This window comes from Galleria mellonella, unplaced genomic scaffold (assembly GCF_026898425.1).
Source record: "Galleria mellonella isolate WM207_F2 unplaced genomic scaffold, CSIRO_AGI_GalMel_v1 utg266, whole genome shotgun sequence".
In the NCBI taxonomy this organism is placed as follows: Eukaryota; Metazoa; Arthropoda; class Insecta; order Lepidoptera; family Pyralidae; genus Galleria; species Galleria mellonella.
The window spans coordinates 3,418,376-3,436,980 of NW_026442061.1; the positions used below are offsets into that span (position 1 = coordinate 3,418,376).

The window sequence follows — 18,605 nt, forward strand, 5'->3', positions numbered from 1 at the left end:
CAGAATCTTGTTAGCATAGTTAGTAAACTTTCTATTAGCTGTTTCCAATATGCTAAAATTTTATTTCTTATCATAGTTACGATATTCTTTCGATTATTAAGTTAACGTTATCTTTAGCAAGCCGTCGATAGAGGTCATTAGATTGATTACACAATATAAATAAATAACTGAGTTTCTGATTTCTAAGTAACCTACTATGTCAAATAAATTTCAAAATAGCACTGATCGACACTGACATTTGTATATCTTCTGAGTGGTGTGAATTGATAGGGTAGATTTTTCACTTACTACTTTCAGTTTTCCTCAAAATAATGAATTATTAATAAAAATATTTCATGTACTTATAAAATACCTTTAAAATTTTGTGGTTTGTGCTGTAATTGAACTATATTATTGTGCTGTGTCAACGAGCAATCTTCTACCGTCAGGTAAGTACGTATCCTAAATTACAAGATTCGATCACGAATTATCATGGACAAAATTATCAGAGCCCGGATGGTGCCATAATTAAAAAAAATCTGGATCGTTCGGCTTCTAATTTTAATTATAAATAATGTTAGGTTCAAAATAATACTTCACAGTGTCTTATAGTGGTTTGTCGTATAAATACCCATTTTTGTTTTGTAATTTATTTTTTATAATCTCTTGCCTATTCTACATTTTATTTTATTGTCAGCAATATAATAATATTTTTGGAATAAAGAGTATGCATCTATAGCAATTGACTCTGCTGTATGTTATCTAAGTAGGAAAACACCATAAAACATGTAATGTTATTGGAAATAACCTATTTGCTTTTAGATTATGATAAAGTAGATGTTCATACTGGAAGCAGTATTCACTGTTGTTAGGAAGAACTTGGGAGAGATTTTCTTATTATAAAGCAGATTTTACGAGTCATAACTTAATGGAATAGAGACTGAATAGTCTATTAAATATAATAAATTAATAGCTTTTGAGTTACGTTTAGCCAATAAACTCTTTTGTAACAGTCTACAATATTTGTAATCTGTGGTAAGTCTGTTGGCTTTTTTTTTATTTCTCTCACAACAAAGACATATATATATATATATATATATATATATATATATATATCATAATAAAAGATATAATAATTAATATCCATAATTAATGGGACTTTACCACAATTATTTATTCACATAATGACAACAACATGACAGAATATTACCTTACATAGAATTATATAAATATGTATATATATTATAAATAAATATTATACTACTAATTATTAGTATACATTATTATACATATTATCTTTGTGTTTTACAACAACAACAGCTCTGTAAAATGTTACTCTTTAACTCCACAGTTGTCATCTCTTAGTGTAATTGTATTTTTTTTTCTATTTATTTCGGTATGTTAAATGTTCTAATTTATAAACACTTGAACTGTTGTATAATTTTGTTATATTGAAATTTTTTTTTTTATAGAATTATAATAGTGGAAGAGTGTTTGTTACTTCTCGGCACCTTAAAGGCTGAGCCAATCTTCATGACATTTAAACTACACTTACTATTTGGGGTGGTAAAGGAGATATACTATGTTTTATCCTGGTCACTTTGTATATTTTGACTTTGTGTACAAAGTAGTGGTCAGTGTTAGTGATAATCTATATTAAAATTGTTGAATAGTACAAATGTGGTACTGTTTATGTCTATTGGCGACGGTTACTACTTTCCATAGGCTTGTTTGCCATTTGCATAAAAAAAATTGGTTTTTATAAACTGAAAATTCCATAAAGTACTATTAATCAGAATTATAAATACAATTACTGCTATTTTATTAGACTTAAGCATTTATAAATTTTTTGCCTTAATGATATGATGGAAAATAAAATAAAATCATGTTTATCATGCCTATAGCTTCACTTGTTTGTAAAACATTTCAAGGTATTTTAACTATGTGTATTAGGGAGATAAAGGATTGTTAGTAATGGAGTCTAACAGCCTCAGTTTTTCATGATGGGCTAACTGACTTGTTCTCATCTTCACCTACCATATCTCATTGGTAAACCACTGTGTAGGCCGAGTTACCATTCCATTCTCATGCATAAAATAACCCTGCGTATTAATGTAGTCTAAGGTATGGTCTGTTTGTGTATCAAATATAATTTGAATCCATTTTACTAATTATGCTAAATTTGTCATTTATAATTTTAGTTAGAGTTTTTGCAAAAATAAAACTTTCACATTTATTATATTAATAATATTATTATTCCTTATTATTAATTATTTAATGAATTCTGTATAGGTGTCTCTGTCACACTTATATATAATATTAAGACAACAAGAAGCTTGCTTGTATGTTGTGTTTCACTGTAGAGTGGGATAGCAGCGAAATTACTTGATACTTAAGATCTTCATGTTTAAAGGTTGGCAGTATCGAAATTTGTATATATATCCAGTATGTATCTACTGCAGACACGTGTTTATGCAAATAAATTTATCTTTATTCTTATTTATTTCTATTTCTACTACTTAATTATTACTGTTGCTTGAAATAAATAATATTTTATTTTGTGTAATATTGAAATGATTCTTTTTTTGCAAAAAAAATAATATATTCTTATGTCTTTAATGGTCATTCAAAATTTTTCTAGTTAATACCCTTTATATATTTTATATATTACAGAAACTGTAATAAAAATTAGGTCAAAAACAGTAAAAAGACGAAAGCTCTTCACTGATCAACATTTTTATATTCAACTTAATTTTTTTCTTGTGTAATGATTATTTTTTTTATTAAAAAAGGTTTATTTTCAGGATGGTTCCGTTTTCCAAAATAGTATATTAATATGAAGTGTCATTACTTTTATGAAGCATTATAATTATGAAATTTAAAATACAAAATGTTGTATGATAATATCATAAGAGAAAACATTTGATGGCTTTATAGTAACAACAATCTTGACACCTGCATATAAAGGAAATGGCCATGATGAGTGTAGTCGAAAGTCAAGAATTGAATATTGCGCCAAATATATACGTAACTTATTCCAATTTTTTGCTAGACCACGATTAGGTTGTTCGCCGCAGTTGGCACCATTGTATCACGTCTTATCTTTTTAGTTACATACATCCAATTGTTGGTCATACATTGGCGTTTCACCTACATTCGCTTATTATATTGTACGAAGAGACGAAGCCATTGAGTGGGTGCTACTGAAAAGCTTTCGTGATAACGATGGGCTCGGTACGTCAGTGTGGGAAAGAGACGGACGATTGTTAGAGGAAGACCGCTACCGCTCGATACGCCCCGTATTGTAGGGGCGCCCTTCTCCCCGCGCCGCACTCAAGAGGGTTATGTAATTCAGTTCTCTATGGGAAATGGTTTGAATGTATCCCACCACTTTTCAGATTGACCTGCAATATTCGCTATACCATTATTTTTCTATATGCATCTAGATCGGGCGTAAGTCGAATTTTAATTATTTATTTTTATATATCGAGTAGTAGTAATGAATTACTTAATAGTACGCAGTCACTGTCGCCCTTGAACGTTTGCAACATTCGGAATACTCTAAATATCCCATCTCATGTCTAATCTTTAATATGGCCAAAAATTTACAATAAAATACTAAAATATTTTATAAAATAAGAAGAGGAATAAATTTTCGTCACTAAATGAAGACAATTTTCAAATTGAAAAGAGTTTTTATACATTGCAAGAGTTTTTCTGTTTGCAAAGACGAAACGAAGAGTTGATTTTAATTGAAAGCAAAATGTTACTTTGTAAAATTTTTAGTTTTATGTAATTTTTTATATGAAATTTTAATTCATATTTTACAGAGTCTAATTTTGTTTTCACTGTATATTTTATTATGTAATTAATTATATAAATGCCCACCTTTATATTGTCTGATGCTGACTTCAAAATGCGAACAACGCTTTCAGGTATGCGCAAAGACATATCTTAGAGTACAGCCAAAGAAAATAATGTTAGATACTCCAGTATTAACGTATTTAATAATATTATAGTATAAATATTTCCTTGGTTTATTAATTGTATTTTTAAAAAGTGATGACGAAGATTACAGTAAAAAAAAAAATTAAAAAAAAGTCCAGACCATAAACCAATAAACACACTTGTTTGTTTTTTTTTTTTGTTGTTGTATGTAATTTAGAATGGCAAATATGCTGACGGCCCACCTGATGGAAAGTGGTAACTGTCACCTATAAACACGTTTTTTTTTGTTGTTGTATGTAATTTAAAATGGCAAACAAGCTCAACGGCCCATCTGATGGAAATTGCTAACCGTCGCGTATATATACGAGCAGTGCCATGGACATAACAGAATATACTGTTTCGCCCATAATACCCCCCATGCATTCCTGAAGACTCAGCTGTTATTCCTCTGTACTTTGTAAATTCACTGCCATATTCCACCCTTTAAACCAAAACACAACCATGCAAATACAACTGCTTTACGGTAGAAACACGAATGGGACAGAGGTGCCCAAGCAAACGATTTTTGTACAAAGTCTCCCTCTGGTTTTTGGTCGGAATTGAGTATGTTTGCTAGCTACGTTTCGAGAAGCGTCGGTAAGTAAACGTTGTTTTCCATATTATGTAGTCTCGGTTAGAATACGCTCTGCCAAATGTTTAGAACTGTACGTACAGTGTGCTTTCAACTAATGGGGTCCCGTAACCCATTAAAGCTTATTGGAATACTGTTAATGTTTTATTTGAAGCTCGTAACTGTATTTTAAATTCGAGGGTCCCGTAATATTTTGTAGTAATTAATGATCTAATAAATAAAAAATAAATATAAATAAATATTTTAATACTTGTAGATATGTTCATTGAATTTCATTCATTAAATGAAATATTTATTTACTTTATATAAACATTTAATAACAATAATTTAATTACAATTACTATTATTTATATTATATTATTATTCATATTGTTAATATTATTATTCATTTAATGACATTTAATAATTTAATTCTATTTTAATGTTTATCAAACACAAGGCATGCTGTAGTTAAGAACAGTTAGATCTAATCTGCCAGTGTATTACTCATGTTTATAAGCGACGGTTACCACTTTCTATCAGGTTGACTTTGTATTGAATTTTGTGCAGTCTCCCTTTGATGTACAATAAAGATTTTACAATATAATACAATAATTTATAGAATATTTATAATACAGAATTATAATAATACTTTCAAGTTCGTTTCCTTGGCTTAACATCCTATTCAGGATGAAAAGCATTTTCCCTCGGGCATTTTAAAAACTAGGGCATGATCTAGAAAACGGATATCACGCCCTGTTTTTGTATTCACAATAGTTATAGCAATACGTACAGCCACTGTGTACTTATACAGTTTGTCCAGCCATAAATCTGGTGCTTATGAGCCCTGAGTTTCTCAAGTAATTATTAGTAAGTAATTATTCTCATATCAGTCGTTAAATGTCCACTGCTGAACATGAGATTTGGGGTGGAGGGGGAGGGAGGGGGGTTGAGTGAGCTCCAGTGAGGCATGATAGGTGAGAGTTGTGAAAATTAAAAGGCAGGTCTGTTAGTTCATCGCGATGAACACACTTGGAATTCAGCACGATTGTTTCCAACGTAGACCATGTAGAGGTCGACCTGACATACTCAATATACCCACATTGCTAGCACCTGAACGTACTTACGTCATAACGGTATCATATAAGTTGCGCTGCTGGGCGCAGGTCTAATCATAAATGTAGGACGTTAATATTACTTTACTGGTTCGATTGTACACTATAGGATACTATTTCTAGTTCATTCGGAGCTACTATTTAATTAGGAGTTTATTTCGAGTTAACTAGGATACTCATCAGAAGTTCATTAGCTGAACTTTGACATGGCAGTAAAGTTACTGTTTTTACCAAACGAGTGGGGAAGTAATTATTATTTACCACATTATTATATTATTAAGGAGGTTATTTTACCAAACTCTGTGAATTAAAGAGGTGGTGAAAGCCATTTCAGAATAGATGAATTCTATAAATTAAAATTAATTTATTTCAGATACTCAGTCCAATAAGATTTAAGTACATAAAATTAATTTTGACAATGTAACTATAATTTGCCAATAAATACAATTAGAATAAGTTTTTTTTTTAATAACACAAAGGTGGCAAACGTATATACAGCCCGTCTGATGGTAAACGATCATTGTAGTCTATGAACGCTTGCAACACTTACTACTTACTAGAGGGAGACTTTGTACAAAAGTCGATTGCTCGGATACCTCTGTCCCATTCGTGTTTCAACCGTGAAGCAAATGTGTTTGCATGGCTGTGTTTCGGTTTGAAGGGTGGGATATGGCGTGAAATTACTGGGTGTACCCAGAGGAATAACACCTGAGTTCTCGGGAATGGCAACGCATGGAGGTATTATGGGCGAAATAGTATACTCTGTTATGTGCATGGTACTGCTCATGTCTATAGGCGACGGTTACCATTTTCCATCAGGTGGACCGTTAGCTTGTTTGCCATTCTAAGTTGTATAAAAAAAAAAAACACTAAGAGTGTCACGTGCGCGTTGCCGACCCTGAAGAAACTTTAATATACCTACCCTTTTTTAAGAATTCCATACTGTAGTCTGTTTCGCCCATGATACCCTGTAAATTCGCTGCCATCCCACCCTTCAAACCGAAACACAACTGCTTCGCGTTTGAAACACGAATGGAACAGAGATGCCCAAGCAAACGACTTTTGTACAAAGTCTACCTCTGGTATATCTTTTTTACAGGTGTAAGATTAAATAAAGTATGTTGTACTCATATCTGGCGAGTTGTCCTAATTCCTAATATATGCTGAGTATTAAGACGCTTCTAAACTTCTTATCGTGTTTAGGAAAATGGAATATCAATGGTACATGAAACCCTATTTGCCTACACGATAAGAAGTTTAGGGACTATGAGGGAACAGAGCTAAGTTGCCTAGTGCTAATATCTTTATAAACAGCTGAAGTTCTGAAAGTATACATTTACCGAGAGAGGAAATAATACAGGAATAAATACATTTCTTCAGTAAATCTAAAAATAGTGTGTCACGATGTTCGTTCAGGCTAATCTCCGAAACCCGTTGATTTTATTGAAGTTTGGAGGGAGACTTTGTACAAAAGTCGTTTGCTTGGGTACCTCTGTCCTATTCGTGTTTCAACCGTAAAGCAGTTGTGTTTGCATGGCTGTGTTTCGGTTTGAAGGGTGGGATATGGCGTGAATTTACAGGGTACAGAGGAATAACAACTGAGTCCTCAGGATAGGCAACGCATGGGGGGTATCATGGGCGAAACAGTATACTCTGTTATGTCCATGGTACTGCTCATATCTATAGACGACGGTTACCACTTTCTATCAGGTGGGCAGTCAGTTTGTTTGCCATTCTAAGTTGTATATAAAAAAAATTTTTGTAAATGTATGTTGTTTGTTCAGACTTTTTTATAGGTATACCACAAACGCAAACAAGCTTACAGCCCGTCTGATGGTAAACTGTCACTGTAGCGTAGGGACGCCTGTAACATTAGGGGTGTCACGTGCGCGTTGTCGACCCTGCACAAACCTTAATATGCCCTTTTTCAAGAACTCCATACTGTAGACTCTAGCGAAAACCTCGGTAGGGAGCTCATTCCATAGTCTGACTGTTCGCGGGAGAAAATTCCTTTGAAACCGTTTTTTCTTTACTAGCTTTATTTTCTCATTACTATTACTTACTTTCGCAATACACCCTTCCCACTGGAAACTATCATGGTTAATTCTAGTGGAGTTCATCACGATGGGCTAATAGATTTGCTTTCATGGTCACCTATCGTCCCTCACTGGTGCCCTACTAATGTATACAAATAGCGCAGGCAGCATTTCATTATTACGCATTAAAAAAAAATCCACTGTACGTGGCTGTTTAGTTTCAAGAGTGTGAGGATGAAAACTTCAGAGATATGATAAATTCTATCCCGATAATAAAATATTGACTCAGTACGTGGCAGTATCATCATCGTAATATCAATCTTTAACTGTTCATCGCTGAACAAAAGCCTCCCCCTTGGGGGATTTTGCGAGTTGGCTTGGCAGGCGGATTGGCAACCGCAGTCAGGTCATATCAGCCATTATCTGTCCGCTGCTGAACATAGGTCTCTTTTTTATTATTTCATTATATCAGTACTTCCCACATTTGGCAGGTGGATTGGCTTTAGTGATGTTTTAAAAGGGACGGCTCATTCCTCGAACATTATTACTTTCCCATAAGGGGAGTTTTACTAATAGTTGTCACGTTTGACAGGCGGATTGGCAACCGCAGTCAGGCTTTGGAGATGTTTTAAGAGGGACGCTGCGGCCTATTCTTTGCCCTCTCTTAATCGGCTCTTACGACATCCACGGGATAGAAAGGAGTAGCCTATTTTATGCCGGGACTACATGGTCCGGTTAAGTAATAGCCAATGAAAAACAATGTGTATAAGAAAAACATTAAAAGTCAACGTTGTTTATAAATATACATACATACCCTAAAATTATATTAATATGTTTTGCTATCTAAAATAAATTTTCTGTTTCCCCGAGAATCTTCTATTTGATACAAAATAAGGCTACAATAGTTTTCATTTGCGAAATTGTACAATTGTACGTTCTGTCGAGAAAGCAAACTTTACAAGGAAACTGCCGAGTCGAGTTAGCGAACAGCGTTTGTATTCGACACGGTAGTACGAGAGCGAGTTGGATCGAAGACGTGTTGTAAGTGTCCACTGTAAAAATTTAAAACTTGTGGCAAGTATGCTCGATATTAGTTTGACATTTAAGAAAAAATCTTTGATTTTTTATTTTACTTCGCAAAGCGCTACTTCATTTGTGACTAAAGCAATATGGGATCAATATGGAAGTAGACTACTGGTAGCAATGGGAACTATCAAAATCGATCGAGAATTAGCGGAAATATTGCGTAAAATACAGAAAAGAATCCTGTTTTTGAAAAAAGCTAATTTTTCCCATGTCGTTTATCCGAAATTGCTACTGTAGGCGACAGAATAAATAACAGCATTTTTAATATGTCACAGTTTGTTCTAAATATTTTTTTTTATTTGATTGTAAATTTACATAGCAATTTTCATCAGGCTTCGGTTTTCACACGGGTTTTCGATATAAAAATTTCAGAGGCAACATCCGAAGCATTAGATAATTGCGGGCAAGTTGGGGAGCACGCGCGCTAACCTTTTCGGAGCCAATCAGGGTCTGGGCGGGGCGCCAAATGAGCATGTGTCGAATTGTTAAGTGTGATCGTGGGTTTGGATTTTCAGGACAAATTACCTGTAACGGCACGTGTGTAGACTTCGTTTGGTTTTCAGTTTACGAAAGTTTATATTATCGTAATTATCTTACCGGCCTACTTCCACCTACTGAGTGTAAATGTTGTTTCTAGGTGGGTAGATGTTTTTTATTGAAATTAGAGTTTTGTTTATCTTGGGGTCACGCTTATTTTTCAACCGACGTCTAAAAGATGAAGGTTCTCAATTCGCTTATATATTTTTTTTATGTTTGGTACCTCATAACTCATTCAGTTGTCAACAGATATAGAATTTTTTTTCTGAAAGTCGGTTTAGTTTTTAAATCCAAATAATTGGTTTCGTGTGTTGATGCCAAGACAAGAATAGGAGTTTATTGGATATACTTTTGGAACTCAATTGGGTACATAAAAATTAATTTCGATATATCCGTGTATTTATTTCTAATTTTTCAATTCACCCATATGCTTTTGTATATATAACACAATATGTATCTTCACCAGATTTGAATCAATTTTGAGTTAACTTCATATTGGTCTCGTATTACTTTGATAGGATTGAAGTCGGTTTTTTGTGGAGTATTATCACTCTTGGATTAAATGCTAAATAAATTTAAAATGTTATGCTTAAATATTTCTATCTTTAGCTTCAAAGAAGGTAGTTACAGGGAAAGCACTCGGCTCGGATGTTTAAAGGTTCGAATTTCTTCGGATCGAACTCTCTTGTGCAGAACCACTCACTGTAACTCAAGCTACAGTATTTTGTCGTAATAGGTTCCAATCGAATTTTCAGAACCGTTTACATATATTTACTCTTACTTCATTAAATTTATACATGAAGTAAATATAGCTTTCCAAAATGATGTTGTATCTACATAGATGCAATGATCAAGATGGCAAAACACGTAAAATTTTTTAGTTGCAATGTTGTAGTGATTAAAATCATACAGTGTCTTGCCACATTTGCGCTACTACTCTGTGCTATACTGTTATTAATAAGTGCGAGCGAGATAGATATAACCTATAAAAGGCTGGATTTAGAATAATTCACTGTGAGTTATACCCTTATCTAATGGACCAAAATATCCAGGATCGTCTATGACTGATCAGAATCAAGAAAAGTTTTCGTAAATAATTTATTATTTCTTTATAATAAAGATATAAAAAAAGGATGGCTAGATTATTAAAAACGCTTTATTTACTGTGCTGTTTGTAATAAAAAAAAACATATCCTTTAAACATTGTACAAATTGAGATTTTCAAAAATACAGTGTATTGATTCTGCACGGCGGAAATTGGAAGGAAAAAATTACAATTTAGTATTTAAGATACGGGAGGGGGCGGGGAGAGAAAAGAATGACACGACCCTACTCGGTTTATCCGTGGCCACTGCTATCCCCACGAATTAAAAAAAATATGAATAATAACAATAAGTTTTATGCGAATTTTTCACATCTTACCCATGGAGGCAGGTTTGCTTCACTCTGGATGATCTCGACGCCATCACCAATTTTATCATGGATGCTCATGGGCGGCGGTAGTCACTTACCTTTAGGTGAGCACTATGCACGTTTGCTCCTTGTGTTATAAAAAAAAAAACATTGTAATGTCACTAATAGATAGATATACTTTGTCTAAGGCCCCAGTAACAGTAAAAATATTTAATCTTTCTATTCTAGGATTAATAATTAAGAGCAATATTTTAGATTGATGTGTATCATCTTTTGTTTTCGTGTCTTCATAAAATCCACAGATTTAAGAGCCTCGTCGCAATTCATTATTAGATGGATTTGGGAGCTTCGTCTGTGAAATCTTCAAATAAGAACAAAGGACTTTTTAATGCTCCGAATCTCTTCGGAGTGTTTGTACGATTATATATCGAGATTTCTATTTGTAAAAATGAATAATAAAAGAATTAATCAATGTTATTTTCAAAACTTATTCTTAATTTTCTTATTATTTTTTTTTTTTTTCATTTTAATGGCGGGTATTTTTCATTGGCAAAGAAATATTGTTATACATATATTGTTTGTGCTAAACGGTTATTTTTTCTGTAAATAAATAAAAATTATTAAATTTTTATTTATTTTATTAATAAGTTAGTAAATATATGGGTAAAGATATTTAAATATATTTATAGAGATATGGAACCCTCAGATGTGTGAGTTGAACTCATACCTACTTGACAGATTTTTAACTGATTTCCAAAAATGGAGATCTTCTATGTTCCACTGTATATTTTTTATTTGGTATAAATGTTTAGTATGTTTAGTAAACAATGCTAATTAAAAAATAAATAATTTATAAAAATAGGTTTTTGTATTAATTAAGTATCAACATGTTATATAAATAGTTTTACTAAGTGTGCAGAGTAATAATCTGAAGTAGCAGCTATGTTATTTAAGTAAATAAAAAAATTACTACAGAGTTCCTTGTAGGTTCTTCTCAGTTGATATCAACATTCTGAACCCAGCGGCGTATCATAGAAGGGTGACGATTTAAAAGAACTCGGTAAACAATTATTTCTGTTTTAATGAAAAAGAACAATATTCATTGTTTTCACAAATTAATTTACATAACTATGTAAAAGTTTAAATCGTAGCATTGATATTAAATATTTCTAGTAAATAATGGTGAAAGCGTGAGAAGAAACCCTTCGTTTGCGTTCTGAATATTCCACTTTTAATTATAAAGAATGCCAGATAAACGAAGTTATTCAAAACATTCCAAGAACCTGCAGCTCTGAGTAGAAAATATTTTTTGTTACTATACAAGCATTGCTCCCGACTTATTTCGTATAGTTCGTATTATGCTGGTTAAAATATAGTTACCATAGTGAATTTTTTTTTTAATTTGAATTTATTAATAATCTATAAATAATATCGTATTTTCGGTAAGACAAGGGCATAACATACAAAAAATCGCAAAATGAGTTATATATGCAAAAGAATTATAAAAACATTCTTTTTTCTGGTCAAACAAAGTCTGGAAATAAATACAGGTCATATTGCAGCTAGACAACATTTGTAATTTTGAATGAATTTGGCGAACAACACGACATTTAACGTAAAAAAAAAAAAAACTAAATGGCTATCCTGTAAATTCACAAAAAGTACAGTTGTGACCATGTCTTACCGAAGGTGTGATATGTTGATCACATATCAGTATATTTTACTACGTTTACGAGTATGTCACGCACTTCATCATCATCATCGTCTCGGACATTATCTGTCCACTGCTGAACATAGGCCATGATTGGGGACAGGATGATCCATGACAGAATGTCAACGCTTAGTTTGTCAAAATTGAGGTTTTTATCGAATAGAAATCTTATAATTTATTTTAATAAAAATTAATAGTAGTTCCTTTAAACAATCTAATAAATTGACCTGATTATAATACAAATAAAAATCGATTAATTCAATGTTTCATTTTGTTACTAATTTCATTTTGTGTTATTGTAACAATGTTAACATAACTTTGTTACACTTATAATCTAACTTCTGTAATCTGATTACATTTTCATCGAGTTGTATAAAACAAACTATAGGTAGAAAGTAACTTTTTACTAGTAGTAAAAAAGTAAATTATAGTATAAATTTTTAAAATCTTTTTAGACGGACATAAGGTTCTAAAAACAAGAATAAGGAAAATCAATTTTAAGCCACGTCACGTGCCAGGGTAATTTAGGCGCAGTGTTGCCAGTCATCGGTTAGGAAACTGCCACGTGAGATGGATACTAGCACGCAGTGTGGAAAGCAAAACGATAAAAAACTAGGGACAACGAATTGTTTTAAAAAAAATACAAATATTACAAATATTATAAAAGCGAAAGTTAATCTAGTTATTTCACAATTATAGATTAATAGTGTTGTGGCACAATTTTATTCTAATTCACATGAGAAAATTGGCGTGTTACTGTTAATATAAAATACTAGAAGGAAACCGCAGAGATTCTTACGTAATCCCGTTACCAAAAACATTTCCTTAATGGATATTTGATTTGATGAACGCTCTCCTGAGCAAAATTTTATGTTTCCAGATTCCGTTTTATGAAGTTAATATTGCTTTATTTTTTTTTTTATAATTAGGCAAGGAAAACTGATATACATTCTGGGGTTTCCGAAAACGCGTTCATTAAATTTTATATAGTTTAAGTGGAACACTGCGAAAATTTATCGGTAGGTTGATTAGTCTGTTTTTTTTTATAGAATATAATTTCAACAGTTATAATCCTTAAAAACAGTTGTACAATTTCGTTGACATCATACCCAACCCCTTAAGGATAAGATGACATCGTTATTTCGGAAATGGGGATATACTCGTATAATTAAATCGCGTACGAAAGTTTGCGGATATAATTATAGAAATTTCTTGGAATATTTTAAGTACGAGTTAACTCGAGTTTTATACCTAATTTTACAATGTTCTCTATATAATTTAAATCGATTTTAAACTTGTGTAGGGAATTAAATACGAGATCGTTCGTTGTAAATCATATCAATAAAAAAATCAATTTCGATATATCGTGTAACTGTGTGTGTGTGTGTGTGTAGTACATACTAATACACTAAAAAAAGAGTCAAGAATTTTTTGCTTTTCGTAGTTAGTTGAAAATATTAACACAGAAAAATACCACTGAGAATAGATATGTTTATTAATTAGCTAATAATACAACTTTGGTTAATAATAAAACTAAAATCTCTTCACTGAACCTCGCAAGTTCTCAAGATCTTGTTACATTTTCTTGTGTCTTGAATGCGTGTACCGAGGCCTTAAGTTGTAATAACGGTGTAGTGAGTTCACCAATTCTTCGTGAACAATAGAATCCATGGCTTCTGAACTTCACGGACTATTGTAGCGGGCTGATCCCGGGCGAGCGGGTGGCGGGGGCCCTTCGACGTCAGTTCCATTGATCGCGGTCTGACGTCACGCATTGCCGCCACTGCAGCGGCCGCGTGCTCGTTCGCGCCTTTGCCCGGGGCATGTTCGGAAAAGTGAGGGGTTTCTAAATTATGGCTGTACAGTTTTGTTCCGTCTACTCACTTATTTTTTACAAAAGCAACAAAAAAAATTGCAGTTTGAAATCGGAATGTAAAATCGAATTAAATACCTAAATAGGATTTTAACCTTTTTAATAAATTCTGTTTTATGGCGGTTTTACCATGTTTTTTGGTTTATTATGATAATATTTTACTGTACTTGGTGTTATTTTACGGAATTCCATATCATTGGTTATTTGAATTATTTTGTTTCATTTCAAATTTATGAAATTGTGAAACATGTACCGCAAAACATGCTCGAACGAAATGGTAGTCGGAGATTGATGGCTAACATCAAATTTGTAGGATTTGTGGTAATAATAATAGTGTTCAATCTTCGAGTGTTGGCAGTCACACGCATAGCGGCATTAAGCAAAATAATTCTTATAAAATAACCGATTATTATTATAACATTATTATAATTAGATGCAAATATTCTAGTGGCATTTTTAACTATATATTGTATTTTGTAAAATGTAGAATGTAATACATTATTTTTTAGAAAACCAGTGGATGCTTTAATTGAAAGTAAACTTTATGGATATTGTAACGTGTAAATAAGTAACGCAGTGAGATTGTATTTTAAAATATATACAAATTACTAGACAATTATAAACTAATATTGTCTGTGGACTGTATCAACCAAATAACTTTTTCTTCACTGACTGGCTGACTCTTAGATATATAACATATGAGTAGTTTAGTTACTTCGAAGTGGCGCCTCCTAACCTAGTGAAAGAAAAAGTCAGAAGTACTCAAATAGAACTTTATTGGGGGGAACGGATTGTTAATAATGGAGATAGCAGTTCAGTTGTTATTAATATACCATGTTAGATTAAACTCCTTGCGGTCCACCTGTGAAACCGTCTTGATTAGTTATTAATGAATTCGTCACGTCATTGCCGTGTGGTCAGGACATAGAATAGGCCACCGATTTCACGTGGGTGTCGTATAAGGCGACTAAGGAAGGGCTAGGATAGGGCAGCAGCGTCCCTCTTAAAATATCTCCAAAATCTAACTGCGTTTGCCAATCGGCCTGCCAAGCGTGGTGATTACTGGTAAAACCCCAAGGGGATGGCTTATGTTCAGCAGTGGACAGTTCAAGGCCGAAATTGTAATGATGAATTTGTCAGGACGGACCAATTGATCTGGCCCTCTAGACAAGTGGCAAGCGAAGTCGTCGATGGAATCGACATCGCTTGTGAGTCCGTGAGACAGAATGAGATAGCAACGCCGGATGATTCATTCCAACTTACGGACTCGCTAGCGATGTCGATTCCATCGACGAATTCGCTTGCCACTTGTCTAGAGGCCTTGCTGTTTTTCTCACCTGAGTGCGTTGCATCAGTTACCGAATACCGGTAGTGCAGGTGGGATAATATTCCATTATCATCCATTAAAAAAGTCTTAGTTCTTAGCTAGTGAATGTTTTATTTCGTTAGCTGGATGTAATTACGTATATTAGCCGTGTTACGTAAAGTTCACTGCGGCTTACTCTTTGAATAATTGATTTCACGCCTCCACTGTGTTTGGATCAAACTACGTTAGTTACTTAACTATTAAGCTTTCATATTCGTGGCAACTTATTTTTGGCAAAGTTCACAGAACAGAATATCTTGCTAACATTATAAATATGAAAGTGAGTTGGTTTGTTACCTACGATTAAACCTATTGTCATGAGATTTGATATACGCGTGTAACATTTGAGATGGAGGAGTCAATCAACACATTCTGGTTACGCAAATGAAGTCGGGCTTGAATATCTTGTTAGTTGAATAATTAATTTTTTATTTAAAAGTAGGTGGAAGACTAAAAAAATAAATTCAGCTGCCCACGCTCGATTATAACTAATTAAAAGTAACCTACCTAAGTACTTTTTTTTTTATTATACTCTTCCTGATTACGAAATCTTATAGATGAAAGAGACCGTAATGAGCACACAGCTTCATAATTGGTAATTTTTTTTCCTTTTTATTTTTGAAATGGCGAATAAGCTAACCGATACCACAGATAATATAATACTAATTATATTACTTTATCTATGATACGAACCATTAAGTTTGTAGCATAGATATAGTCTTAGTCTTATTCTCGACTTGCGAACACTTATGGTGTGTAATTGTTTTTATTTTTTATTATGATTATTACGGATTATGTTGTTGTCTTCATTCCTACATATTCTACATTCCCGAGGACTATGTTGTTTTCTCGTACGCAGAATTTTAAAAACATCCAACAAAAAACACAGCTATGAGTACAATCAGCTGTTGAGTGCTGAAACGAATTGTTATCCCCTATATTTTGTACTATTATTATAGTGTAGTTCCGGCATAGAATAGGTCACAACTTCCTAACCCGTGGATGTTGTAAGAAGCGACTAAGGGAACTTAATAGTTGAGGGATGGGCAGCAACGTCCCTCTTAAAACATCACTAGCGTAACTACGATTGTCAACCCGCTTGCCAAGCGTGGTTATTACTGGCAAAACCCCCCCAGTATAGGGGGGGGGGGCTACAGTAGTAAGCTAACGCCTAATATGACGATGAATATAATTTGTAAATTTCAGTGTTTCTGATATAAGAAATTGTATCTTAAAGTATAAATATAAATATTGGATTACTCAATAAACGATTTTGAGGTGAGGATTATTTAAACGAAGGTTTCATTACTACGAATAATGGAAGTATATTTTGGTATTTCTAATTTATTGATTAAAGTTTCTTGATTACTTTATCGTCAGAAATTTTAGCTATTAATGAAATATTTTAATAAATTACTGGCATGTAGTTAAGATATAATACTTGATTAGGTTATGTTTAGCTGTATGTTAGAACTAATTATAAATACATTGCTTTACTTCATAGAACTAGTGTTACGTTTATGTAAGTTTTACTTTATAGAAAAAAAAAACAGTTTGGTTGAATGATTAATTATTATATTATACTTATACTTAGATTATATAGATACAGTGTCTCCATAAAAATTGTTTCGAGAAAATCAGCTCAACTTTTTCATACAATTTTGCGTGATAAATAGTTATGAGTGTTTCCTTTATAACTTCTATTTATAGTATAAAATAATTTATTTTTTCTTATGACTTCTGCACCTTTTTAATGTGTAAAAATTTTATTTATTAAATACAAATATGTCAAGATACATTGTATGCGTAAGTATATACAATATTAATAAAAAAAAAAAAAAAAAAACTAGTCAATTAGTTTGACAATTAGCTCAAAAAAAGTTGACCCGTTTTTTAGGCTCGATGCTCTATCTATATACACCTATCCCCCGATTTACACGGTACTTGTTTTACACGTTTTCGCTTTTACACGGTTTTCCAAATAAGTTTTTTTTTTGTTTTTATCGCACTCTACTAAATGCTACTGTGTTTGAACACGTGCGCTGTGTACACATCTCACGGGGAATCCCGAGCTTATGTGCTGACTTGCTGCACATGCACACTGTGTCTGTATTTCTTCGCATAAATTTAAAGTTTTATCTACGGAAAATTGTATTTGAGTGAAAGTTTCACAGTGTCAGAAAGATTAAATTTTTCATATTCGTAAATTACAAGTGAGTGCATAATTAAGATTTTTATAAATTAACATAAATAAAAAAAAATATAGGCTTATAATGTCGAAAGAAGTTAAAAGAAAAGTTATTTCTTTAGAAACTAAAATCGAAATTTTGGATCGCTTTGGATCGTTTAATGTATTGTAATTAAATAAAAAAAAAACAGTGTTTCCGTAATATATTACATATTTTAACCTGTCAATGCATTTTATTTTTATTTCTGTGTACACCTAAAAATATTGAAAAAAATCACAACTGTTAAATAGCAAAATTATGCATTTTCTGCAAGCTTTTCGATTTACACGGTTTTGACTTGAAAATTTTTAATTTTCGATTTACACGTTTTTCTCAGGAACGTATCTACCGTGTAAATCGGGGGATAGGTGTAATCTTAAATTATATATTATTCTATTAAAATATATGATAAGGATGAAGTAGAACACAAAATTAAACCAAGAAACAAAGACATTCAAATGATATTTAAATTTTATGATTTCAATTTTCATCATTTTCTCTTTTCTGCGGATTTGAAATGACGCGGTTGATTACACGAGTCCAGATAGATTGCCAGAGATAAAATACGAGTATTTTAGCTGTTCGCGCCGCAAGCGTGGCGTTATCCATAATTAGAATTTGGTCAGTCGTTAACGTTTTCTTATCTGTAGATTTATATTTATTTTACGTTCGCGTAGTAGAACAATTACAATGTTTTTTTTTT

At 32.5% G+C, this 18,605-nt stretch overlaps 1 protein-coding gene across 2 annotated transcripts in view; it reads left to right on the forward strand.

Moving 5' to 3' along the window:
• Positions 1 to 229: 229 nt before the first annotated feature.
• Positions 230 to 18,605, forward strand: part of LOC113516252 (stress-activated protein kinase JNK) — a 169,882-nt gene continuing 151,506 nt past the window's right edge. For both annotated transcript variants that reach the window (XM_052895237.1, XM_052895235.1), the window contains exon 1: positions 230 to 428. The gene's annotated coding sequence lies outside the window, so the exon portion shown is untranslated. The remainder of the gene's footprint in view (positions 429 to 18,605) is intronic.